Genomic DNA, 26,266 nt, shown 5'->3' with positions numbered 1-26,266 from the left:
TCCCAAATGGGCACCAGTTCAAGTTCCGGCTGCTCCACTTCTGATCCAGCTCTCTGCTATGACCTGGGAAAGCAGCAGAAGATGGCCCAAGTCCTTGGGCCCCTGCACCCATGTGGGAGACCCAGAAGTAGTTCCTGGTTCCTGGCTTTGGACTGGCAAAATTCTGGCCATTGCTGCCATTTGGGGAGTGAACCAATGAATGGAAGAACTCTTTCTCTGCCTCTCTATAACTTTGCCTTTTTAAAGTGAGCTGTGTTTCTCAGCTTCAAACTCACCTTTCTCTTCTTTGCTTTGGGATGCCAGGGCTGGGACTCCACCTCGCCATTAGGCTAGGGTAATAGAGGGCTCTGTTGGAGAGGAGGGGGCCTGCTCTTTTCTTGGGAACACATAACAGGACAGGCTTCATCCTGGGGTAAAATGCAAACCTCAACAAACTTACAAGAATTGAAATCATACAGTTTTATTCTCAGGCCACAGTGGAATTTTCCACATATGAAGAATTTGCTAATAGAAAAAAATTTTCTGCTTCAGAGTGTATTAAACACATTTTTCTTCTTGAAGGAAGTCTATATGTGCCAGTCAGTGGGCTGTGTCTCTCAGCTTCAAACTCAGCTTTCTCTTCTTGCTTTGGGATGCCAGAGTGGAACTCTACCTCGCCATTAGGCTCGGGTAATAGAGGGCTCTGGAGGAGGGAGGGGCCCGCTCTTTCCTGCCAGCCTGTTTCTGTGAGTACCTACACCCAGATGTGCTACCTGCACACATCACAGCTGAACCCACCTGCAGCTGCTCCTGGGGTTGGAGACCCAGTCTCACACCAGCTGGCAGCACTCAGATCTGGAGTGCTGGTCCCAGGTCCGCGAGGCCCCTCTCCCAACTCTCCCAGCTCAGGGACAGCATTATCGATGGAGCAGCGCACCCTCCTCCCAGCCGCCAGCTCCCGCCTCCTGCTGCTGTCCCCAGAGTGGCCGTGCTTCTAGCAGCCGCCACTTCTGTGCTTTCCCCAGAGCCCCTTTTCTGCTTTTTCTGTCCTTTAACATCCAGGAAACAATTCTGTGTTAAATGTTTTCCCCCAGCGACTTCTGTCTCCTGAGTAACTGAATTGGTAAGATCCAAACTGGATGCCCCAGACGGCCTTCCCTTATGCCAGCTCCCTGCACCCAGTACTACTTTCCACGTGTGGCCGTCACCAACATAACTGAGTCCCATCAGGATCTGGGTGGCACCTTTAAGACACCATGAGGGAGAGCTGGCGCTATGGTAAAGCCGCCACCTGCAATGCCGGCATCCCACACGGGTGCTAGTTTGAGTCCTGGCTGTTCCATTTCTGATCCAGCTCTCTGCTATGGCCTGGGGAAGCAGAAGATGGCCCAAGTGCTTGGGCTCCTGCACCCACGTGGGAGACCGACCCAGAAAAATCTCCTGGCTCCTGGTTTCAAATGTTGCAGTCACCTGGGGAGTAAACTAGCAAATGGGAGATCTCACTCTCTCTGTTAACTCCGTCTGTCAAATAAATAAATAAATAAATCTTTTTAAAGAATAACAAAGACACCATGAGCTGAGAGATACCTCACATGCAGTCAGGCCACAGAAAACTCACTTGAGTGTGGGAGAGGGAGGTGGCCCAGACATGGCACTTGGTTCTGTGCTCCTAGGGTCCCTCCTGCTGCCCTGGCTCTATGTTGCTGGCCTCTTTATCAGACTCCTCATGGATGACCTCCTCCTCCGGCCCCTGCTCCCAAGCCTGACCTTTCCTCCACAGTGGGCTGCTGCTGCCTTGCACTGGGGTCACGTGTGCCATGAACCTGGTGTCAGAGCAGGAGCAGTACACACATTAAGCAAGAAGCAGTCCCCTGCTGGCTTCCTTCCCTACCCACACACGCTGTGATGGACAGCAGGGCTGCTAACCCATCTGTCCAACTCCCCACCTTCCTGGCACCAGTGGGATTGAACCTCGCAATCCCCTCAGTGTGGTTGGAGACAATGGGTGTCACCTCCAAGAGGGCTCAGTGAAGCCTTGGTGCCTAATGTTTCTCTTCCCACCTGCCTGCTGGGCCAGCTTGTCCATGAGGACCCAGAGCATGATGCTGCAGCCGCCTTGTACATGAGTGAGAGGACTCGGAAAGGGGACACGGTGCCACCTTGTCTGTGGGTGACGTGGAAAGGTGACACCATCGCCACCTTGTCCATGAGTGAGGTGGGACACTGAGGCTCTGCCTACCTCGATTGTGAGTGACAGGAGACAGTGACGGTGCATTCACCTTGTTTATGAGTGACGTGGGATAGCAACACTGCATCTGCCTTGTTCCAAGCGACATGGGACAGCAACCCTCCAGCTGCCTTGCCTGTGACTGCCGTGGGTTGGAAGCTGCCAGCAACCTCAGTGGACAGCGGCCCAGGCAAGAACTACATCCCTAGACCTCTGCTTGGCTGTGTGACCACTCTCCACCCAGCCCATCCCGGCTGCTACTTTCAGTGGCTAGGAGGGATCCTGTCTCATTGGCAGTTTAGGGTGTGATGGTTTCGGTTAGAGTCAGCACCGAGCATGAATCAGGTGATGGGGAGGCAGTGCTCAGGCACTGGCACAGTGTAACAACACCTCTGGGAAGCCGGCACTGCCCTGTGGACTGGGTGAATGGTCCTGCAGGGGTCAGTAAGGAGGTTTCTCAGAACCTGGGCAGAGTGATAAACCACCCCCGGGGGAGTAAATGTATGAACCAGCACCAAGCTCTCACCTTAGAAGACAGAATGGTTCCTGAAAAAGAAAAACCCCCACTACATTTTATTCTGTTAAAATCTACTCTTACTTATTTATCTTTATTTCAACAGAGATAGAGAAATACATCTTCCGTCCACTGGTCCACTCCTCAAATGCCTACAACAGCTGGGGCTGAAGCCAGGAACTTAGAACCCAATCCTGGCCTCCTCTATGTTCAGCAAAGAACAAAGTACTCAAGCCATCCTCTGTTGTCCCCCAGGGTGCCATCAGCAGGAAGCTGGAAGTGGAAGTGGAGCTGGGACTCAAATCCAAGAACTCTGATACAGGATATGGACCTCCCAAGCAGCATCTTAACTGCTATGTCCATTTTAGTATTTTGTTGTTGTTGTTCTAGTACTATTGGTTGAACTCTGTAATTAACAAACAATTATTCTTAGGTATTTAAATTTTAGCTGAAAAGTGATCCCTGTTAAATATAAGAGTGGGAATAAGAAAGGGAGGAGATGTACAATTTGGGACATGCTCAATCGGACTTGCCCCAAATGGTGGAGTTAGAAACGTGCCAGGGGATTCCAATACAATCCCATCAAGGTGGCATGTACCAATGCCATCTCACTAGTCCAAGTGATCAACTTCAGTTCACAATTGATCACACTGATGGGTCTAAGAGTCAAAGGGATCACACAAACAAGACTAGTGTCTGCTAATACTAACTGATAGAATCAAAAAGGGAGAGAACAATCCATCATGGGAAGTGGGATACACAGCAGACTCATAGAATGGCAGATGTCCTAAATAGCACTCTGGCCTCAGAATCAGCCCTTAAGGCATTCAGATCTGGCTGAAAAGCCCATGAGAGTATTTTAGGCATGGAAAGCCAAGACACTATGGAAAAAAAAAAAAAAAAAAAAGAAGAAGAAGACCTAAATGAAAGATCTCTGCAAGTGAGATCCCAGTGGAAAGAATGGGGCCATCAAAGAAGGAGGTACCTTTCTCTGAAGGGAGGAGAGAATTTCCACTTTGACTATGACCCTGTCGGAATAAGATCAAAGGTGGTGAACTCAAAAGGCTTTCATAGCCTTGGCAACTCATGACTAGAGCCTAGGGAGATTACTGACGCCATAAACAAGAGTGTCAAATTGTTAAGTCAACAACAGGAGTCACTGTGTACCTACTTCTCATGTGGGATCTGTCCTTAGTGTGTTGTCCAATGTGAAGTAATGCTATAACTAGTACTGAAACAGTATTTTACACTTTGTGTTTCTGTGTGGGTGCAAACTGATGAAATCTTTACCTAATATATACTAAATCGATCTTCTGTATATAAAGATAATTGAAAATGAATCTTGATGTGAACAGAATGGGAGAGGGAGTGGGAGATGTGAGGGGTGTGAGTGGGAGGAAAATTATGGGGGGGGAGCCATTGTAATCCATAAACTGTACTTTGGAAATTTATATTTACTAAATAAAAAAATAAAATAAAATACATGGAAAAAATGTAAACAAAGATGTAAATATTTTAAACAAGAAAAATGTTCCAAATGGACTAGCATGTGTGAACTTTCTAAACACAGCCAAACCAGAAAATGACAAGACAGGGGATTCAGCATGACCACAGCACAGATTGTGGTGTGGAAAAGGCCACAGAAAGGAAAGCTGGGTCAAGAAGTCTGGACTTCAGAGCAACACAGATTTACTTTGTAGAACAGTCCTCTGACAGCTGGGAGGAGAACTCATCAGAGTCGACCGCAGAGGAGACCCCAGACCCATTTAGGAGAGAGACGATGGTGGCCTCAACTCAAGTAGCAACAGTTGGATGGGAAGGGCTGACCTGTAAACCGTGGAGGTGGCAGACTTGGTGACTGACTGGCTGCAGGAGTGAGGGAGAAGGAAGAGCCAGGCATGATTCCTAGGTTCCTGTCTTGAGTGGCAGGTAGATGGTAATGTCAACTGCTGAAAGAGGGAACCAGGAAGAGGAGCAGAGCTCAAGAGCTGGGTCTGGGCCCACATAAGCACTTTCCTGGAGACAAGTGGCCCAGTTTTGAGAGAAACAGAACCCAGTTTGCTATGCTGTGCTTGTGGCTGTCTTAGCTCGGGCTCTGATAACAAAACACCCTAGGCTGGGTGGCTCCTGCCAAGGTGCTTACTTCCTCACAGCTCTGCAGGCCAGAGGTCTGCAATCAGGGTGTCATGTTGGTGGAATGAGAAGGCCATACCAAGATAGCTGCTGGCAACGGAGCCTGCCTGGCAACAGGCTGTGATTGGATAGCTTCAGAAACTGCCTGGCAACAGGCTGCGATTGGTTAGGGCATAGACCACCCCTTGACCAGATTGGCTGCCTCAGCTATATAAGCTGCTGCACCAACTGAAATAAACGAGTCTGCAGGCTGCTTGCCTCTGGCCTGCTTTCACCCAACTCCCGGGGTCTGTGTGGTGACTCCACACCTCTTGCCCCCACCATGCTCCTCCTCTCAGAACGAATCCACAGCAACATCACATGAGTGGGCTCTGGGGAGGACTTTCTTCCTGGCTAGCAGATGGCTGCCTTCAGGCTGTGTCCTCACTCCCATGGTGGGAGGAGGAGCAAAGCAGGAGGGGGGAAGAGGATCTCATAAGAGCACAGCCCTATGGGGTTAAGACCACACCTTCATGGTCTTAATTACCTTACTTAGTCCTAAAAGACTCCCTCTGAAGATACAGTCACACTGGGGGTTATGGTTTCAAGGTGGACTTGGGGGAGACCCAGTTCGCTGGCCAGCAGCAGTAGCATGGGTGGGTGAGGTATCTCAGACAAGAGTCACTAAGTGTCCCATTGAGCCAGCCAGCTCCATGTGTGAAGCCCATGATCTCCAAGTCGCTTTCTGACAATCTTGCTTCCTGTGGTCTCTAGGAAAAGAGTGTACTGCTCTGGTCAACACAGATGCTGAGTATACTTGGTGCACGTTAAATACCGTGGCCTAATCAGTGTGTGTCAGAAGATTCAAAACTGAGAAAAGCTGGTCCAGCAGGAGGTCCCCGTGAAGGACCAAGAGGTCTGAGAGCCAGGCTCTGGACCTTGGTGAAGTCACAGCAACACACACTCTTATACACACATCATCCTGACTGTGGTGCTGGCTACACACAGACACACACACACAAATCATCCTGTGTGGTGCTGGTTAACACACACACACACACACATCATCCTGACTGTGTGGTGCTGGCTACTCACACACACACACACACACACACATCATCCTGACCATGTTGTGCTGGTTACACACACATACACATATCATCCTGTGTGGTGCTGGTTATACACTCACACACACATCATCCTGACTACGTGGTGCTGGCTACCCACACACACACATCTTTCGGACTGTGTGGTGCTGGTTACACACACACACATACACATCTTCCAGACTGTGTGGTGTTGGTTACATACACACACACACACACACATCATCCTGTGTGGTGCTGGTTACATACACCACACACACACACACACATCATCCTGTGTGGTGCTGGTTACATACACGACACACACACACACACACACATCATCCTGACTGTGTGGTGGTTACACACACACACATCATCATCATCATCCTGACTGCAGGGTGCTAGTTACACACACACATAATCCTGTGTGGTGCTGGTTACACACACACACACACACACACACACGTCATCCTGACTGTGTGGTGCTGTTTACATACACACTCACACACACATACATGTCAACCTGACTGTGTGGTGCTGGTTACACACACACAATCATCCTGACTGTGTGGTGCTGGTTATTCACACACACACACTTACTTTAAAAGGTGCGTGGGAAAATGCAGTTAAAAGATAAGGCAGGTTTGGGCTCAGCACTCAAGATGGCACTTGGAACACCTGGATCCATACCAGAGCAGGTCTGGGTTTGAGCCCTGGCTTTAGCTCCAGATCCCTGCTCTCCGCTAATGTATAACCTGGGAAGCAGCAGGGGACGGTGCAGGTATTTGGGTCCTGGCTGCCCCCATGAGAAACCTGCATACAGTTCCCAGCTCCTGGCTTCAGCCTGGCTGTTTGGGCATTTGGGGAATGAATCAGAGAAAGCAAGATCTCTCTCTCTCTTTCTCTCTCCCTCTCTCTCTCCCTCATTCTATCTCTATCTTTCAAATAAATAAAAACAATTTGTACAAAGGTCAGTTTGTTTTGGCACAAAACATTTTCCTATTGCACACTTCCATGAACTTTTGAAGATCCCAGTATGTCAAAACATTAAATTCGGCACTCTATGTGCAATCTATTATGGCAGCTATTTTTTAGTGCCCCCTTGATCACTGCCACCGTTTGCCAAACAACGATCTAGGCAGAGATGCCACTTACAGGAGAGAACAAACCAACCGAACTGCAGGACACAATGTGCCCTGGTGAGAAAGAAAGTAGCAGCATTTGAAATACACATTAAAAGGGACAAACCCCCTGGGAGAGTGATCAACCAAACCTGAATGCAGAGACTGAGAATGGTCGTTCTTTGACAGGAAAGGCCATGAAAAGCAGGGTGCCATCCCTGCCTCCCAACCCCTGCCCCAAAATGGGACAGACACTATCCAGGATCCAACAAAGCCTCAGGTCATGTCCTTTGGTCTCACCCCTAAGCCATCCTGAGTGCCACTGTCAGAAGGATTTTTCTCAGGGAACGTTTCACTGTAAGGCCAGGACCCCCTCCCAACAGCCCTTCCAAGCCCCCGGCTCTCCTCCCAGCCTGGGGTGGGGGAGCACTGGCTTCCTTTCCACCCCCAGGCTGCCCTTCCCCCTCTTTCCCCAGCTTATCTTTGCATCCTCTGCAAATCCCTTCCCGGCTTCACCACTAGAGGATCATTTGTCTTTCCTTTCATTAAAAACCTATCTATAGAGACTATATTTCTGAACCCCAAATTGGGACATGTGGATGTGGTTTTGTGCTGTTGACAGATGTGAAAGACAGTCTGGGAAACGTTGCTTGGAAGCTCAGAAATTGCGCTTTGGAGGGTGTGTTGGGAGTGGGCGGGTCAGGGAACAAAGCATTGGAAATGGAGCCCGCAGAATAAAAGGCATCTTTGTCTAAGGAAGCCTGGGGTGGGGTCGCTCTGGATAGTTCTCCAGTTTGAAAAGCCCCTGGACCCCTGGGCCACACCGGGCGTCTGTCCAGCTCCACCCATCCCTGGGTGAACAGGATGGCTTGGGAAGCGGTCACCTTCAACAAGGTTAGGAAAGCAAACATAATAAGCACAACTTGCACGCCTCACTTATCTGGTACTAGTTGATGGTCACTGGGTCTTGGGGGGTGGGCAGGGCTTAAACAGAAGGTGACAGTTTCTCAGACTCGACTTTCTCCATGAAAAGCCCGGACAATGGGACTCCGTCACAAGCCCCTGGGGACTAGCCCAAGCTGGTGCTCTTCTCCTTCCCCAACGTCTCCCTGCTCCCCTGCCAGCTCCTGCCCAGCAGGGTTCTTTCCCCAGGATGTAAATTTAGCAACTGTGCTCTCTGCAGGTGGTGAGAGCCAGGGTCTTCGAGGGTCCTGTCTGCAAGCCTTGGCCAGCTGTGCCTGGTGACACACACCTCAAGGGACACCTCTGGCTTCACCGTGCTCACTCACCAGGGAGCCAAGGCGGTAATTAAACCCACTGGTCAGATGCTCCCTGCGTCTGGCTTCCCTCCCAACCCCACATCAATACAATCTATTCACAACAGACACACTGCTCACATCAGGGGGGAAAGCCGGGAGACCCAGTTTGCAGTCAAACCGCATGCCTTCTTTCCCACCCCAGACGCTAAATGTGAGAAGGGTTTTAAGCTGGATCTGACACTCTTCCACTTGCCATTTAGTACCTTTCATTCACAAGTGAATTTCACCTTCCACCGGCCCAAGGCTAGCACTGCTGAGAAAGGCCAGTTGAGTGACATTCACAGGGGAAGGGCTGCCATCTAGTGTCCAACAGGGGGAGTGCAAGCATGGAAAGAAAAGCGGCTACATCTGGGCAAGAACATTGTCCTTGACCAAATGAACTGCACCTGACTTTTGATTTCTGGGAATGTTGGTTGGACAGTTTGTCACACAAACAGACTTTTGGATACATGACACAGATAAATAAATGGTGTTTTGGTGATGAAACAGAAACCTTTCTCAACAACTCTCTCCCCTTGTAGGGTAACCAACTGTCTTGGTTTACCTTGGATTGGGGGGTTGCTTAGGATGGACCAATTTTCACTGTTAAAACCAGGAAAATCTCATGCTAACAGGGACAAGTGGGCCACCTTCTTTGGAGAGATTAAATGGCTCTGAGAGCAGAAACTGCAAGAAGAGACAGCGGGCTTCTGGCTGGGAGCAGAAGACCCTTAGCTTTAGAAAGAAGCATTTGCTTTTTTATTGGCGACGGGGTTCTGTGGTTGTCAGAGGGAGGAGGCCCAGCAGGAGAGCAGAGGGATTATTTGGGCCACCAGCCACAGAGATCCTGATCCAGAGAGCAGGCAGAGCTTAGGGCTCTCTCTGTGGCCCCCAGACGGGGAAAGGTCATGACAACCGTCTGTCTCCTACTGGAACAAAGGGCTCTGCGCCTGCTCTCACAGATGGGACCTTGCTGATGTGCACAGTGCACTGCTGGCCTAAGTCCCCAGTCTAGCCTGAGTGCCTCCAGGAGGGACATTTTAGCTACACTCAAGAAGTGAACCAGAACTGCTTGCTTCATAGACCAGCCGGGAAATCCCCTAGTGAACAAGTGGGTCTTAGGGTCAGCATGGGCCACCAGCTAGCCAGGTGACACTGAGCAAACAATGTACCTGTTCTAAAGCTCCCTGTCCTCCATGGGTTCTGTGCAGTGTGGCCGAGCCTGTGTGTGAAGCCTGCTTAGGCCGGCACCTAGCAAGGAACTCTGCCCCCTGTGGATGGAGAGAACTGGAAGCATACACAGTCCCGAAGCCAGACTCCTGTGGCCTCTTCAAACAGGCCCCAGAGTGAACCTGCTGGTCGTCCTGAAGTTTCCACCACCCACTCGACTTCTTTTCTTCCCATGTGGCGCTCATCACCACTCTGCCCCTGACTCCCAGGACTGGCTGCAGAGTGAGACTACAGGAACAATGGTGGGGATCCACAAGCTCACTCAGTTGAAGAGCTCAGAGACAGGCCGGACTCAGGCAAGCGCTTAGAAATGCTTCTGCCCTCCGTGCCGTCTCTCACCTTCACTTCCTCACTGCGAGCCCTGTTCTCTCAGCCACGGCTGCAGTCAAAGAAACAGGAGCTCAAGACATGGCCCAGAGTTCACCGGAAAACCTAAGCAATGCAGAAAAGCACCAAGGGCCTTTCTGGTTCACTCGCTTTTCCCCTCGACAGATGGACAACCCCTTTGCCAGGTTGCACAGGGCAGGAAGCATACCCCCTGCCCTCAGGCAGCCCACGGGCAACAGGGAAGCTGAACATTACGGAGGAATTACCCAGGATGCAAGAAGAGGACCTGCAGCGCTGGGGGCACATGGAACAGGGAGCCCATCGCCCAGGCAGGATCTGCACATGGAACAGGGAGTCCATCACCCAGGCAGGATCTGCACCGCGCAGCCGTCCTTACGCTGAGAAGTAAGGGATGGAGACGGGGATGGGTCCACCCACCGAGGGAGGACAGGGGAAGGCAGAGAGGACTCCCAGCCCCAGCAAGGAGGTGTGCACAGCCAATGCCGGGGACTAAAAGCAGCTGAAGACAGGGCCAGGGAAGTAGGGTGCAGGAGCTACAGGTCACAGTCCCTTGGCTGTCTTTGCAAGGACACTGAACTTCCGTCTGGGGAGGGAGGAGCCCCAGAAGAGCTGGGACAAGAGAGCATCAGACTGGAATTTGAATAGCCCACTGCTTCCATCCCAAAGGAGGGCGCTGAGCTGAACGGACACCCTCTCCAGGCCCTTCCTTCTCTAAATGCTTCTGAGAAGGTGTCAGGAGAGTAGAGCTACAGGTGTGACACGTGCTGTACAGGTGGGGAAATCTCACCCCAAAGATGACTGAGAGAACCGTCGGGCTAGCAGCATCTGTCTTCCCAGCGAGCCATCCCCGAGGGAAGGAGACTTGGGGTGGGCTCTGCCTCGGGCCCGGGGTGGTGGGGGGATGCAGGGAGCCAGCAGCAAGCCAGGCACTGTACCCACACAGGCCTCCGTTTTCCTTCTGTAGCTCAAAGTGCCGCTCTCTAAAGCGGGTCAACAGACCCAGCCTACTCCAAGGTACCTAAGGTATTCCTGAAACCCTCACTTTCTGGATCGGCAGATCTGCCCTGATTTAGCAAACATGGCCTTGACACTTTTTGGGAGTGGGTAGATGGGCTAGGGGGACAGAAAATTAGATAGAAATCAGAAACCTCTCCGCGGTCTGCACAGAGCTTCTAGTCTCATAAGGAAGGGGAAGAAATGAATTCAGCGGGGGGAAAGGATGGGGACCATATCTGTAGTTCTTGGTTGGGAAACAGCGGCTGGGAGTGCAGGCACCAACCGCTCAGGACTGGGATGGAGGCAGGGCCAGGGCTGGGGCGCCAGCACACACTGACTGTGGTTACGCAAGGACTTCTGCGGAACAGCCCGGGGCCTCGTGCCTGCTCCAGGAGAAGCCGAAAGTCATGGGCCAAATTCCTGGCTGACCCTACAAACACCCTAAGACAAATCATACAGACTTCCCTTCGACTCCTCCAACAAGCCGAGTCCCACTCCACAGCCTCTCCTATGAGAGTCCCTCTTGCTGTTGGGATATGCTGACCCCTCAATGACTACCAGCTTCCTCCTCCAGGTACAGCACTCCAGAAAAGGGGTCCACAAATCCCCTCCTTGAAATGACCCCATACCCACACACGGAGGTCATCACCTTCATCACCTTCACCACCATCAGAAACGACCTGCTGTGTTCCTTCTCCCCATCCCCCCACCCTAAGACTACCAACTCCAGAGGAGGAGGATCCTGTCTGCTTGTTCATGGTCACAGGCTGTCCGTGGGGAGGCTTGGTGTAAAATAGGTACTCAGCGGCTTCAGAGTGAATTCATAAAAGAGAGGTTTTATGGACAAGTCCTCTTCATGCAGACATGGGGGCTATACTCTGTAAGATAACCAAATTCCAAGGTGGCATAGTGGACAGAAGACCAGCTTGGAAAACACAAGATGTGAGTTTAAGTCCCAGGCGGACTTATTCCCAACTGTGTGGAGGTCAACGTGCTGAAAACTCTGAATCCCAGGCTGGTCCCAAGCCTGCAGAGAGAAGAACCCAAGCAAAGCCCCTGACAGTGTGGTCGGGGGGTCAGCGGACTCAGAGAGCGTGGAGGATGACTTCTGAAAGCTCCTGGAGGGGCATCCGGCTCTGCAGCTGAGGCGCGCTGCTTCGGACGCCACATCTCTTATCCAAGTGCCTCGTTCAAGTCCTGGCTACTCCACTTCCAATCCAGCTTCCTGCTAATGCACACCCTGGGGAGGCAGCAGAGGACAACTCAAGTACTTGGGCCCTGCCACCCACATGGGAGACCTGGATTGAGTGCCAGGCTCCTGGCACAGGCCCTGCTGCTGCAGGCATTTGGGGAGTGAATCAGCACACTGACAATCTCCCTCCACCTATCCCTCTGCCTCTGTGTGTGTGTGTGTGTGTCTGCTTTTCATGCAAAATGAAAATAAGCAAATAAATCATAAAATTTAAATTGAAAATATATTCTATAAAAAGTTTGAGGAAAAATGGAATTAAAACATGTTTATTTTGGTACAAAAAAAGAAACCTTGAAATTCATGCATACAAGGGATCTCCAAAAAGTTCATGGAAAACACATACTATTAAAAAGTGATGCATGGATTTCAAAATGTTTACAGCAAAATAAGTTATCTTTTAATCGCAGTTTCCGCAAACTTTTGGAAGTACCCTTACATGTTACGTGCTTTGTAAACTGCAAAGTACAAATGAATGTCTGACTGTAAGTTTACAGAAGGAATCACTACAATATTTACATATATAAGAACTTCCCTACAGCTGATTTAAAATAAGCTTTGACTTAGGAAAATAAAACTGACAGCATCGAGTCTTCAGCCATCTTCAGTGTATGAAGTGAGCCCTTGCTTCAAAGGAGGGCAGAGAATATGAAAATATGCCCCGCGTCTGTGCGCAGACTCTCGCTTTCCTCTCACACTGTGCCCACTGACAGCCGCCTTCAGTTCTGAACATTTTATTTTTGCCTGTTTACTTTCCTTTTTAAAAAGGCTCATTTCCTATTTGCAGATATACTAAATGTTCTTATATCATTTTAAGACAACGCTGCAAGGACAGGAGAAAACCAAATTACCTATAACACAGATAGCCTAAAGCTAACCAAAGTGTAGATTTAGAAAATGTTCTTCCAAATTCTTTTTAAGAGGGGACATTGCCTGTGACAGTCACATTTTACGGTGGCTCTGGCAGGCTGGCCAGGGCCCTTGGGAACAGGGTGCGGTGATGCAGGATGGTGGGAAGAGCCCACGAAAGCTTGTGCTGATACGTCTCAGTGCCTTGTAGGCTTACAGCAAGTTATTTCTCATTTCTGTGCCTCAGTTTTCTCATCTGCAACGTGCTGGATAGTAGCTTCTCCCACAGGGAGCGGCAGTGGGTGCTCAGTAAAAACGCAAACTGGCTGAAATGCAGTGATGCCTGATGCATCAGCTACAAAAAGGGGCTTTAACAAGTTTACGGAAAATATACATAACCTTTGATTCCATTTTCCCAGGAACTTTTCGAACCATGAAAATAAGGTGGCACCTGTCCTTTCCCTGCTGAGCGCATGCTGGATTTCCTTTCTTTCCTTTGACAGTTGCTGGATCCTGCTAAAATAGAAGGTTTAAACAAGATTCAGAATCTTATTGCATAAAACTACAAATAAACAAGTTCCAATGGAAAATCACTCATCATAGCAAGAACCAGGAAGACCTAAAACTGAATGAAAAAAGATAATCAAGGGGCTGGTGGTGCAGTGGGTTGATCTGTTACTTACCACGTTGGTATCCTACACTGTAGTGCATGGCTAAAGCCCTGACTACTATATTTCTGAGCCAGCTTCCTGCCAATGTGCCTGGGAAAGCAGCAAACGATGGCCCAAGTAGTTGGGTACTTGGGTACTTGGGAGACATGGGAGACCCAGATAGAGTTCCTAGCTCCTGGCTTTAGCCTGGCCCACCCTGGCTGTTGGAGCCATTTGGGAAATGAACAAGCAGATGAAAGATCTCTCTATCTGCTCTGCCTGCAAATAAATAAATCTTGTAAGAAAACAAGATAATCAACAGGTGCCTAGAGCAAGATGACAAAGATATTACACGACAAAGATTTTAAAGTAACCATCATCAAAAAGGCTTTGCTGAGAAATTAGTAAACCCTTGAAACAAAAACAAATGGGGTGCAGCGGGTTAAAGCCCTGGTCTGTAGCACTGGCATCCCATATGGGTGCCAGTTCATGTCCCAGATGCTCCACTTCTGATCCAGCTCTCTGCTATGGCCTGGGAAAGCAACAGAACATAGCCCAAGTCCTTGGGTTCCTGTACCCACTTGGGAGACCAGGAGGAAGCTCCTGGCTCCTGGCTTCGGATCAGCTCAACTCTGGCCTTTGTAGCCATTTGGGGAGTGAACGAGTGGATGGAAGACCTCTTTCTTTATTGGCTCCACCTCTCTCTGTGTAACTCTTTTTCAAATAAATAAGGTAAATCTTAAAAAAAAAAAAAGCAAAGAAAGTGAAGGCATAAAAGTGAAGCAAACCATGGAAATTTTAAAATGGAAAGTCACAACAACCAAAAACCACTCAGTAGATGGGCTTGCAACAATGTAGGAGACAATATTTAAAAAATCAATGATCTTGAAGAAAAGATGATAGCAGTTGCTTGATGTGTACAACAGAGAAAAAGTGAGCAATAATAACCAGAAGAAAGCAAATGGAGCTTTAGGAATGTGTGAGACTAAAGCCCTAATACTAGTGGCATCAAAGTCCTAAAACAGGAGGAAAAGACCAGGCTGAATAAAGCCCTCCAAGATATAAAGAGTGAAAACTTCCTCAAATCGGCAAAAGACATAAACCTACATATTCAAGAAGCAAGAAAACTGCAAATAGTATAAATCCAAAGCAATCTACACCAACGCACATAATAGTCAATTAAAGACAAACTCCTAATAAGAAATGACATTTGGGGCTGGCATTGCGGTGTAGTGGGTTAAACTGCAACCCGGAACATTGGCATCCCATATGGGTGCTGGTTCAAGTCCCAGCTGCTACACTTCTGATCCAGCTCCCTACTACTTTACCTGGGAAAGCAGCAGAAGATGGCCTGGGTGCTTAGGCCTCTGCTACCCATGTGAGAGACCCAGAGGGAGATCCAGGGTTCTAGCTTCCACCTGGGCCAGTACCAGCTGTTGAGGCCATTTGGTGAATGGGCCAATGGATGGATGATCTCTCTGTGTCTCTGTCTCTCCCCCTCTCTCTATAACTATGTCTTTTCAATAAATAAATAAATATTTTTAAATGACATTTTCCCTGTAGAGGTGAAACAATCTAAGGGGTAGGTGAATGGCACAGTAGTTAAGATGCCACTTGGGAGGCCCATCTCCCGTATCAGAGTGCCTGGTTTGAGTCCTGGCTCTGCTTCTGATTCCAGCTTCCTGATAATGCAGACCCTGGGAAGTAGAAGGTGATGGCTCGAGTACTTGGGTCCCCGCCACCCATGTGGGCAAAGAATTGAGTTCCCAGCTTCTGGCTTCAGTCTGGCCCAGAACCAGTTGTTGCCAGCAGCTGGAAAGTGAACCAGTGGATAGAAGGTCTGTCTCTGTCTCTCTCTCTCTCTTTCTGCCTTCCAAATAAAATGAAAATTTAACAACAACACTTTGACAGCAGATTTCACAAAGGAAGCCACGGAGTTCAAAAGGAAAGTGGCAGGACATTTTTGAAGGGCTGATAGAAGACTGGTCAACCCAGAGTTCTCTATTCAGAGAAAATACCCACCAGGAATGAAGGGGAAATCAAGACAGTCTCTGATGAAAGAAAACTAAAAGAAATTTTTGCTAACGTATCTACACTGAAAGAATGGCTAAGAAACTTGTCTAAAACAAAAGAAAAAAGTTAAAGGATTCTTGGAACATACACAAAAATAAGGATAAGTATAATAATGTTTTCTGCTCCTCTTCAGTCTTCTAAATTGTTTGATCATTGAAGCAAAAATTATAACACTGTCTGACGTGGTTCTCTATGTAGAGCAAATATTTAAGACAATTCTATCATAAACGAAGAAAGCGGAGTTAGGCTTTCTCTGCTTCATCTGAACTGTTAAAACATTGACAACCCCTGACAGTAATAAGTTATGTTCATACCATATGATATCTAAAGAATTTACTCAGAAAACTGACAAAGGGGCTGGTGTTGTGGCACAGTGGGTAAAGTCACCACCTGCAATGCCAGTACCACATACGAGCACCAGTTTGAGTCCTGGCATCCAACATCTGAGTGCCTGGTTGAGTCGTCACTCTGCCCTCATTTCCAGCTTCTTGCTAATGTGATAGCTCAAGTTGTTGAGTCCCTGCTACCTTTGTGAGAGATCTGGAGTGGATTCCTGGCTATTGGCTTTGACCTGGGTCATCCCTAGCTAATGGGGGGCATTTGAGGAATGAACTAGCAGATGGAAGTCACTCTCTCTCTCTTTCCTCTTTCTCCCCCCCTCCTCCTTCCCCCTCCTTTCCTTTCTCCCTAGTTAAAAAAAATTGAAAACACAAATAATTAATAATTGCAATAAATAGTCTAAATGTACACATTAAAAGATTGGCAGAGGGATTAAAACCCATTATCTAACTGTCCACTAAACATTCAATCCAAATATAATAATGTAGGTTTTGAAAATAATGGGATAGGAGCCGGTGTTGTGGCGCAGCAGGTTAACACCCTGGCCTGAAATGCCAGCATCCTATATGGGCACCGGTTCGAGACCTGGCTGCACCACTTCTGATCCAGCTCTCTGCTATGGCCTGGGAAAGTAGCAGAAGATGGTGCAATTCCTTGGGCCCCTGCACCCATGTGGGAGACCCAGAAGAAGCTCCTGGCTCCTGGCTTCAGATCAGTGCAGCTCCGGCCATTGTGGCCAAATGGGGAGTGAACCATCAGATGGAAGACCTCTCTCTCTCTTTCTCTCTCTCTCTCTCTCTTTCTGCCTCTCCTCTCTCTGTGTAACTCTTTCAAATGAATACATAAATCTTAAAAAAAAGAGAAAAGAATTGGATAAAAACAATACACTCTGCAAACATTAACCAAAAGAACACAAGAGTAGCCACACTACTATCAGATAAAGCAGACTTTGGTATGTGACAGCAGGTTAAGCCTCTGCTGGTTCAAGTCCTGGCTCCTCTGCTTCTGATCCAGCTCGCTGCCAATAAACCTGAGAAAGCAGCAGAAGATGGCCCAATGTTTAGGCCCCTGTACCCACGTGGGGACTCAGATGAAACTCCAGGTTCCCGGCTTTGGCCTGGCTCAGCCCTGGCTGTTGCAGTGTTTGAGGAATGAACCAGCGGACAGAAGATCTGTCTCTCTGTCTCTCCCTCTCTCTCTCTTTAATGCTGCCTTTCAAATAAATAAATAAGTTTAAAAAAAAAGTAGACTTGGAAGGAAAGAAAATTACAAGGGACCAAGGGGAACACTTTATAATTAAAAAAGTAAACCCAGTCAAGAGCACATAGCAATCCTAAAGTTACATGCATCAAACAGAAGGGCTAAAATATGTGAAATAAAAGACTGAGAGAATTGAAATGAGAAATAGATAAATTCACAATCATAGTTGGAGAGTGAAGCATCTCTCTCTCTCAAAAATAGAAAGAAAAATAACACAGAAAATCCAGAAGTATACAGAACTCAACAGTGCTATCAATAGTAGGATCTAAGTAACATTTAGAAAGCACTTTACCGGCCAGCGCTGCAGCTAACTAGGCTAATCCTCCGCCTTGCGGCACCGGCACACCGGGTTCTAGTCCCGGTTGGGGCGCCGGATTCTGTCCCAGTTGCCCCTCTTCCAGGCCAGCTCTCTGCTGTGGCCAGGGAAGTGCAGTGGAGGATGGCCCAAGTACCTGGGCCCTGCACCCCATGGGAGACCAGGAGGAAGCACCTGGCTCCTGCCATCGGATCAGCAAGGTGCGCTGGCCGCAGCGCGCTGGCCGTGGTGGCCATTGGAGGGTGAACCAACGGCAAAGAAAGACCTTTCTCTCTGTCTCTCTCTCTCACTGTCCACTCTGCCTGTCAAAATAAAAAAAAAAAATGAAAAGAAAAAAAATAAAGCACTCTACCCAACAACAGAGTCCACAGTCCTCCCCCCACATGCCCATGGAACACAGGCAAGGCTGATGACTTCCTGGGTCACCAAAGGAGAAACTCAGCAAAGGAGGTGAGCCTCAGCCTTGCACCCTGGACCCACAGACCGAGGACATTATAGTTGTCTTCCTGTAAAGTTTTACAAAGTCTTGTTAAAATCATTTCAATGATTTTAATCCAATGAGTGGATTGATTACTCTTTCCTGTTTGAAATGTAACAGTATGAATGACATATATGAATTTAAGGCCTTAAAGTCAGTCCTAATTAAGATAGTGTTTTCTTTCAGAAACAACAAATGTAAAAGCACTGAAATCAGAGTATTGTTCTCTGATCATGATGCAATCCAAGTAGAAATCAACAATAGAAAGCAAATCTACAAACAGTTGGAAACTAAATAGTATAGTTTTTTTTAAAAAAAGATTTATTTATTTATTTATTTGAAAGCCGGAGCTATGCAGATGGAGAAGAGAGGCAGAGAGAGAAGGAAAGCCAGAGAGAGAGGTCTTCCATCCACTGGTTCACTTCCCAATTGGCCACAACTGTCCGAGCTGCACCAATCTGAAGCCAGGAGTCAGGAGCTTCTTCTGGGTCTCCCACATGGTTTCAGGGCCCTAAGGACTTGGACCATCTTCTACTGCTTTGCCAGGCCATAGTAGAGAACTGGATCAGAAGAGGAGTAGCTGGACTCAAACCAATGCCCATATGGGATGCCAGCACTGCAGGCGGCGGCCTTACCCACTATGCCACAGTGCCAGCCCCAACAGCATATTTTAAATATTTTATGGGCTAAGAAAACATCTCAAGGGAAATTTTAAAAATACTCTGAATGGAATGAAGACAAAAATATAACACATCAAAACTTGCGGGACACCATTAGAGCACTATCGAGAGGAAAAGTTATAGCACTAAATGTTTATATTAGGAAAGAGAAAAGTCTGAAATCAATAATTCAGCTCCCAACCCAAGAACTTTGAAAAAGAAAGTAGAGAGGAAAAACAAACACCAAAACAAGCAGAAGGAATAACACAACAAAGACAAGAGCAGAATTCAATAAAATTGAAAACAAGAAAAAAAATTAATGAAACCGGAAATGGTTCTTTGAAAAGATCAATTAAAACTGACAAATCTCAGGACCAGTGCTATGGCATAGTGGGTAAAGTTGCCGCCTGCAATGCCGGCATCCCATATGGGCACCAGTTCAAGTCCTGGCTGTTCCACTTCTAATCCAGTTCCCTGCTGTGGCCTGGGAAAGCAGTAGAAGAGGCCCAAGTCCTTGGGCCCCTGCACCTACGTGGGAGACCCAGAGGAAGCTCTTGGCTCCTGGCTTTGGATCAACCCAGTTCTGGCCGGGCATTGTGGTCATCTGGGGAGTGAACCAATGGATGGAAGACCTCTCTCCCTCTCTCAGCCTCTGCCTCTCTATAACTCTGCCTTTCAAACAAATAAATAAATCTTTTTAAAAAATCAACTATAAGTTTAAAAAAATTGGACAAATCTCTAGCAAGGCTGATAAAGAAAAAGGAGGGAAGACAAAAATACCAAGAATGAAAAAGAAGGTAACTACTTTTTAAATTTTTTTTAATTTATTGATTTATTTGAAAGAGTTACAGAGAGAGGGAGAGACAGAGAAAGAGATTTTCCATCTGCTGGCTCACTCCCCAAATGGCCACAATGGCCAGGGCTAGGCCAGGCCAAGCCAGGAGCCAGGAGCTTCCTCCAGGTTCCCCAAGTAGGTAATAGGGGTCCAAGTACTTGGGCCATTCTCCACTGCTTTTCCCAGAACACTAGCAGGGAGCTGTATTGGAAATGGAACAATCAGGACACTAACCAGCATCCATATGGGACGCTGGCATTGCAGGCAGTGGTTTAACTGCTACAGCACAACATCAGACCGAAACAAAGGGTATCACTACAGTTATGCAACTATAAAAAAGACAATAAGGGAATATGATAAACAACTCTATAAACGTATGTTTGGCAACTTACATGAAAATGACCAATTCACTGACAAACACAAAATACCATAACTCATCCAATATGAAATATGTCATTTGAAAACCCTATCACCACCATGGACAACTTTAAAGCTTCTCCCCACCCCACCAAAAAAAAATCTGCAGGCTTAGACGGTTACACTGGAGAATTCTGCAAAATGTTTAAGAAGAATTAGCATAAACTGTACTCAATCTGTTCTAGAAAGCAGAAGATAAAGGAATGCTTTCTTAACTTTTACAAAGCTGGTATACACTGGTGCCAAAGCCACATAGTGAAAACACAACAAAAGGAAACTACAAACCACTCTCCCTCATGAATACATATGAAGAATCATCACCAAAATACTCATCAAAAGAATTCAGCAATATATAAAAAGAATCATACACTATGACCAAGTGGGGCTTATTCCAGGGATACAAGGGTAGTTCATTATTCTAAAATCAGTCAGTGTAATCATTGCATTAATAAGCTAAAGGAGAGTCACGTGAGTATTTAAACTAATGCAGAAAAAGCACTTGGCAAAATTCAACACACATTCATGAGAAAAAAATTATCAGAAGACGACACACACACACAGTGCCTCTTTGGATATACTACGGTGCGTTATCTATTACTCTGATTCTCTGCAACCTACATTTTAAAACGAAAAGTGGAATCATAAAAAATATAGTATTTGACTTGTTTTTCTTATTCAATACATTTTGAGCATTTTTCTACATACTTATTTCATTTCTAACAACAGTTACACAGTTTTCTACTGACTGGTTGTGCTGTAATTCATCATGCTTTACAACGATGGAAATATAGGGTTTTGTTTCTTTCAACATTACAGACATTGCTGGAAACAACTATTTGTTCACTTGTGCCCATGGATTTCTAGAGTCATTTCCTAGAAGTAGAAATGTTTAGACTAAACTATGTTTCCTATTTTAGACTATAATAGGTCTCACCGCTCCACCTTCCACAAACACACTACCAATTCACACTGTCACCAAAATAATATGAAATGTGGTTTGTTTGCCCACACCCTCAACACAGACATTAGGTTTTAAAAGTCCCTCTAGCAGCATATTTGTGACAATAATAGAAACGTGGGGATAAAGGTATCCCCAGACATAGAACTTGGTGTTCAAATGCTAGTACAAGAGTACCTAGACAAGGATAGGCTTTAAGTAGTAGAGAGATAGAGACATGGAGAACGAGATGAACGGATGCACAGGTGGATGGGTATCTGCAGGATGACCCTGCAGGAGGACACACGGAGACCTGAGGCTCGTCCGATGCAGCTGAACATTAGCAGAACAAGCATATAGCTTTAAACGTACGCAAGGGCAAGTGCGATGGATACTGTGGGTGGTTTTGGTGGTGAGGGAAATATTCTCGGATATAAACACACACAAGGTGAAACTCTAAATCTGACCAGTTACGTCAAGGACAAAGTCCTGAAGGCTGAGCAGAGGGCATGCAAACAGAGGAGCTGGGAGCTGGGAGGAGCACCAGGAGCGGAAGGTGGGCACCTGCAGGGGAAGAGGGTCCTCAGAGGAGGGACAGCAGGAAGACGGGCACGAGAGGCACTGGGGTGTGAGGGGCGCGGCCGAGCGCCTCCCGGACCTCCTCTGGAAGAACCTGCTGCAGGGAGCAGGGCTCCTGCACTCGCACCCCTGCACCTACCCCAGACCGGCGCGTGCTTCTCCCGGCCATCGCTGCCCACGCCTGAGCATGGAGGGGGCACTCCAGCTCGACTGCTTCTGCCTGGAGCCCCTTGTCCAGAGCTCTCGCTGCCCAGTCCCTTCCCTGCCTCTCTCCTCGCGCCGTGTTCTGACGGCTCCTCTCAGCCCACTGTTTGCCCCCCCCAACACACACACACACATCGCTGGAAGCTCTGACGCCACCTTGGCATGTGCTTTCTGAAGAACCCGCACTGCCACCCACAGGGAGCCCATGACCGTGTGCCAGGGCGGGAACGCACGTGCGCTTCGAAGAGCCAGGCTGGGATCCAAGCGCTGAGGGCCGGTAGGCCCGAGCCATCCCCCCAGAGTTTAGGAACGACGCTCGGCACCAGGCCCCTGGTGTCACAAATACCCCCTGGGGAAGACAGCCTGAGCTATCCGCAGGACCTTGCTTGATCACGGTGCCGCCACCCCCGACAACCACCGGAGACCACACCAGATCACTCTGGCAGAGCCCTGGGTCCCCCCTGGGAGAGGCGGAGAGGCAGACAACATGACCTCAGGTCCCGCCAGCCCGCGGAGGGAAGGACCTCCTTGGCCTGATTAACCAGCAAATGGGGCGCAGGGCAGCTGCTACTCCTGGGCACAGGGGAGCGGGAGCACACCGAGGCGGCAGGAGGCGCACGAGGCACCGCGGGCGAGAAGGAGACTCCGGCGCTGGGGCTGCTGGTGGGAACCGGACACGGCCCAGAGACCACAGCCCATCTCGTCAGCTTGGTTGCTGTGCCAGGAGCCCCCGAGGCGCGGTAACTGGGACAGAAAAGAGCTTTTTATGACTCACAGTTCTGGCGGCGGGAGGGTCCACTCAGGGTGGCGCCCAGCGTCTGAGAGCAGCGCTGGCCGCGTCACAACTCGGAGGGGCAGGAAGCGAACCAGCCCGTGTAGGAGGCCGCAGAGAGATGGGCCCGGCTGCCTCCTCCGAGAACAACCCTCTCTCACAGGACCGGATCTGCTCCTGTCAGGCCGACCCACTCCCGGGACGCAGCTGATTCCTTCCTGAGCGGGGAGCCCCCATGACCCCATGACCTCTCACTGCGCCCCACTTCTTCAAGGGTCCACCACCCCAACACCCGCCACACCGGAGACCTAGCTTATTGCCTCTTGTAAACAAACAAAACTTATGAAAAATATTTATTTATTTATTTATCTGAAGAGAGAGAGAGAGAGGGATCTTTCATCCTCTGGTTCACCCCCCAGATGACTGCAACAGCCAGCTCTGGGCCAGGCTGGACCCAGGAGCCAGGAGCTTCACCTGGGTCTCCCATATGGTGCAGAGACCCCAAGCACCACGTGGGCCATCTTCCGCTGCTTTCCCAGGCACATTAGCAGGGAGCTGGATTGGAAGTGGAGCAGTCGGGACTCTAACCCATGCCCGTAGGGGATGCTGGTGTTACAGACAGCAGCTTGCCCCACTACACCACAGTGCCAGCCCCATGTAAGCAAAAAATATTTTAGTAGATCCAGAAGGTTATGGAGTAAGATATGAGTCACACTTCACCTGTCTTCCATTGTAGCTCCCAGCAGATAACACACACATATGAAGATACAACCGCCTAGTCGGTATCTTTCCTCATATTCCAAAGAAGCATCTGGAATTGAATTGGATCTCACTGTATCTCACTGTATTGTACCTCCAAAGCCACTCCTTGAGCCAGCCTCACCCTAACACGTCCCTCTCACTGAAGGGCTCTGACACTCGACTCGTTGCCCAGGCTCCATCCTGAGTCAACCTGGATTGCTCTCTGGCCAGTGCATTAGGAAGTCCTGTTGACTCTGAGTTCAAAACATATCCTGTCTTCTGCCGTTTCTCCTGTGTCCATGGTGCAAGCCCCGACCTGGACCTGCTCGCCACTGGACAAACACAAATGCTTCTGGACCCACGTCCTGCTTCCCCCAGCAGCCACAGGAATCCTTTAAAGTGCAAACTGAAGACAAGGCTTAAACTACTGCACTGCCTTTCCACTAACTTGGACTAAAACCCAGCCCCTCGGGCCCCACATAGTCTGGCTTCCCTCGCGACTCCACTTTCAGACCCCTTCCTTTCGCTGCCGGTGATACTGGAGTTGGCAGAAGAGACAAATTCTTCATACCATCATCGTTTTATATCAGTCCTCAATAAAAGCAATGAGCAAACTAAACTTAAAATTGCTGGGGGGAGGGGCAGCGCTGTGGTGTAGAGGGCTAAGCCTCCACGTGCAGCACCCCATATGGGTATCGGTTCTAGACCTGGCTGCTCCTCTTCTGATCCAGCTCTCTGCTATGGCCTTGGAAAACAGTGGAAGATGGCCCAAGTCCTTGGGCCTCTGCACCCATGTAGGAGACCTGGAAGAAGTTCCTGGTTCCTGTCTTCAGATCAGCCTAGCTTTGCACGTTGCAGCCATTTGGGGGAGTGAACCAGAGGATGGAAGACCTTTCTCTCAGTCCCTCCCTCTCTCTGTCTCTAACTCTACTTCTCAAATAAGTAAATAAAATCTTAAAAAAAATTATTTGGGACAATGACATTGACCTTTATTAGTTTTCTCATTGCTGAAGCTAAACACATGCATTGTAAATTGTTTACAAAAACTAGGATAGTGTAAAAAATAAATATTTCATCTGTACATATTAAGATATTTTTACAAAAAAATTAGATCAGACTATGTACAAGTAGTCTTCAAAAAGTCCATGGAAATGCATGTTCTGAAAAGACTATGTGTGCATTTCTCAACATATTTGTACCAAAACAAGCTTTTCTTTAAATTTCATTTTCTACAAAGTTTTTAAAGTCCCCTCATATAATCCTATGCAACTTGCATTTCCTGTTTAATAACATATTTTAGCCATCACATAGATGTGCTTTGTGCTTAAGTGGTATTTTTAATGCTTATTTTGTATTCAAAGTGCATCCACCTAAATGATTATCATTGTTAATGGTAGTCACTAGAGTGTTTACAATCTCATTGAAAGAATTCTTTAGAGCCCAGAGACCTTTGCTATTAACTTTTTGAGTATGCACATAGGTTCTGAAAGAAGCTTAATGTCTCATTGTTCATCTCTAGGGTATGAGTCATGTCAGACTATGGGCAGTATTCCAAGCACTCTCTCCATTCAGGGATGAGCAACAAAAGAGAGCTATCAGGCAGGCATCTGCCTGGCGGTCTGTGAGGTGACCTGACACTCTGAGGGTGCACAGTCCAGGGAAAATAGTACAACCTGCTCACCATGAACTCACCTCCATCATCTAAGGTCATGGCAGTAACAAGAAATAACACAACAGCAACTTTTACTGAGCCCTTAACAGGTGCGAGGGGATCACCTAAGCACTTAACATCAATGGGATCATTGAATGCTCACAATAACCAAAGATTATTACTATGTTTAGCAATTATTTGACACACTTGTCCATGGTCAAACAGCTAGGATGTGGCCATGCTGAGGTTGACCTCTGGCTAAATAACTAAAGCTTGTGCACCTCACCTCCCATTTATTCTGCTAATCTGTCCCACCTAATTGAGACATTTACCATACTTATCCCAAGTCTTAGATTTTGAAGTGTGAATTTTTTTTTTTACTGTTGGCATGAGTTTTCAGAAATTTTACTAAATCTCTGCTGTTTTTAACATCATTTGTTGGGGGAGATAATATAATATCCTGTTGGTTGGTGCCATCTGATGCAAGGAAGTGTTAGGATACTGTTAACTGAGGACTGGCCGCCTATGGAAATCACATACATTAGAAAGGATACAGTTATTAACAGCATTAAAATTATAAACAGCACTAAGTAGTAAGAACACTCCATATAAAACATGGCTGTGGGGAAATCAGGTGGTACGTTAGTTTCCTGCTGCTGCTGTTATAAATTTCCACAAACCTAGCAGCTCAAAACAACACACATTTATTGCCTTACAGTTCTAGCGGTCCCAAGTCCAAAATGGGCTTACAAGGCCAAATCAGAAAGGTGGCAGAGTTGTGTTCGTCCTGTGACACAGGCTCTGGGGCAAGATCTGCTTCCCGGCATTCCTAGAAGCAGCAGCTGCCTGCACTCCTTGGCTCATGGCCTCCCACCCCTTCGATCTCTGCTTTCATGGTCACACCTCCTGTAAGGCAAACTCTCCTACCTCCTTTTTCTTTGTTGTCTCCTAGGGCTGATTGATCTCCTTTTTAGACTCTGGCTCTCCTACCTCTCTTTTGTGAGAATTCCTGTGATTACGATGGACCTACTTGGATATTCTGGAAGACCACCCCCATCTCAAAGAGATCCTTAACGTAATCTAATCTGCAGAGTCCCTTTGGCTCTAGATTTTATTTATTTGAGAGACAGAGAGAGAGAAAGAGAGAGAGAGAGAAAACTCTCATCTGCTCATTCACTTCCCAGATATCTGCAACAGCCAAGGCTGGCCCAGGCCAAAGCGAGGACCTGAGAACTTAGTCCAGGTTTCCCACATCTGCTGCTTCGCAGGCTGTGCATTAGCAGGAAGCTGGAACTGGGAGCGGAGTTGGAACTGAAACCCAGGCACTCTGACACAGGATGCAAG

The 26,266-nt window shown here is 48.0% G+C and overlaps 1 protein-coding gene across 1 annotated transcript in view; it reads right to left on the bottom strand.

Annotated features, from left to right (window-relative positions):
* Positions 1–12,421: 12,421 nt before the first annotated feature.
* LOC103347812 (uncharacterized) overlaps positions 12,422–26,266 on the bottom strand; it is a 20,064-nt gene continuing 6,219 nt past the window's right edge. Inside the window, exon 5 of the mRNA XM_089327070.1 lies at positions 12,422–13,527. The gene's annotated coding sequence lies outside the window, so the exon portion shown is untranslated. The remainder of the gene's footprint in view (positions 13,528–26,266) is intronic.

This window comes from Oryctolagus cuniculus, chromosome 2 (assembly GCF_051225735.1).
Source record: "Oryctolagus cuniculus isolate XC-2025 breed Fujian yellow rabbit chromosome 2, ASM5122573v1, whole genome shotgun sequence".
Classification (NCBI taxonomy): domain Eukaryota; kingdom Metazoa; phylum Chordata; class Mammalia; order Lagomorpha; family Leporidae; genus Oryctolagus; species Oryctolagus cuniculus.
This window is presented reverse-complemented; position numbering and strand designations above follow the sequence as displayed.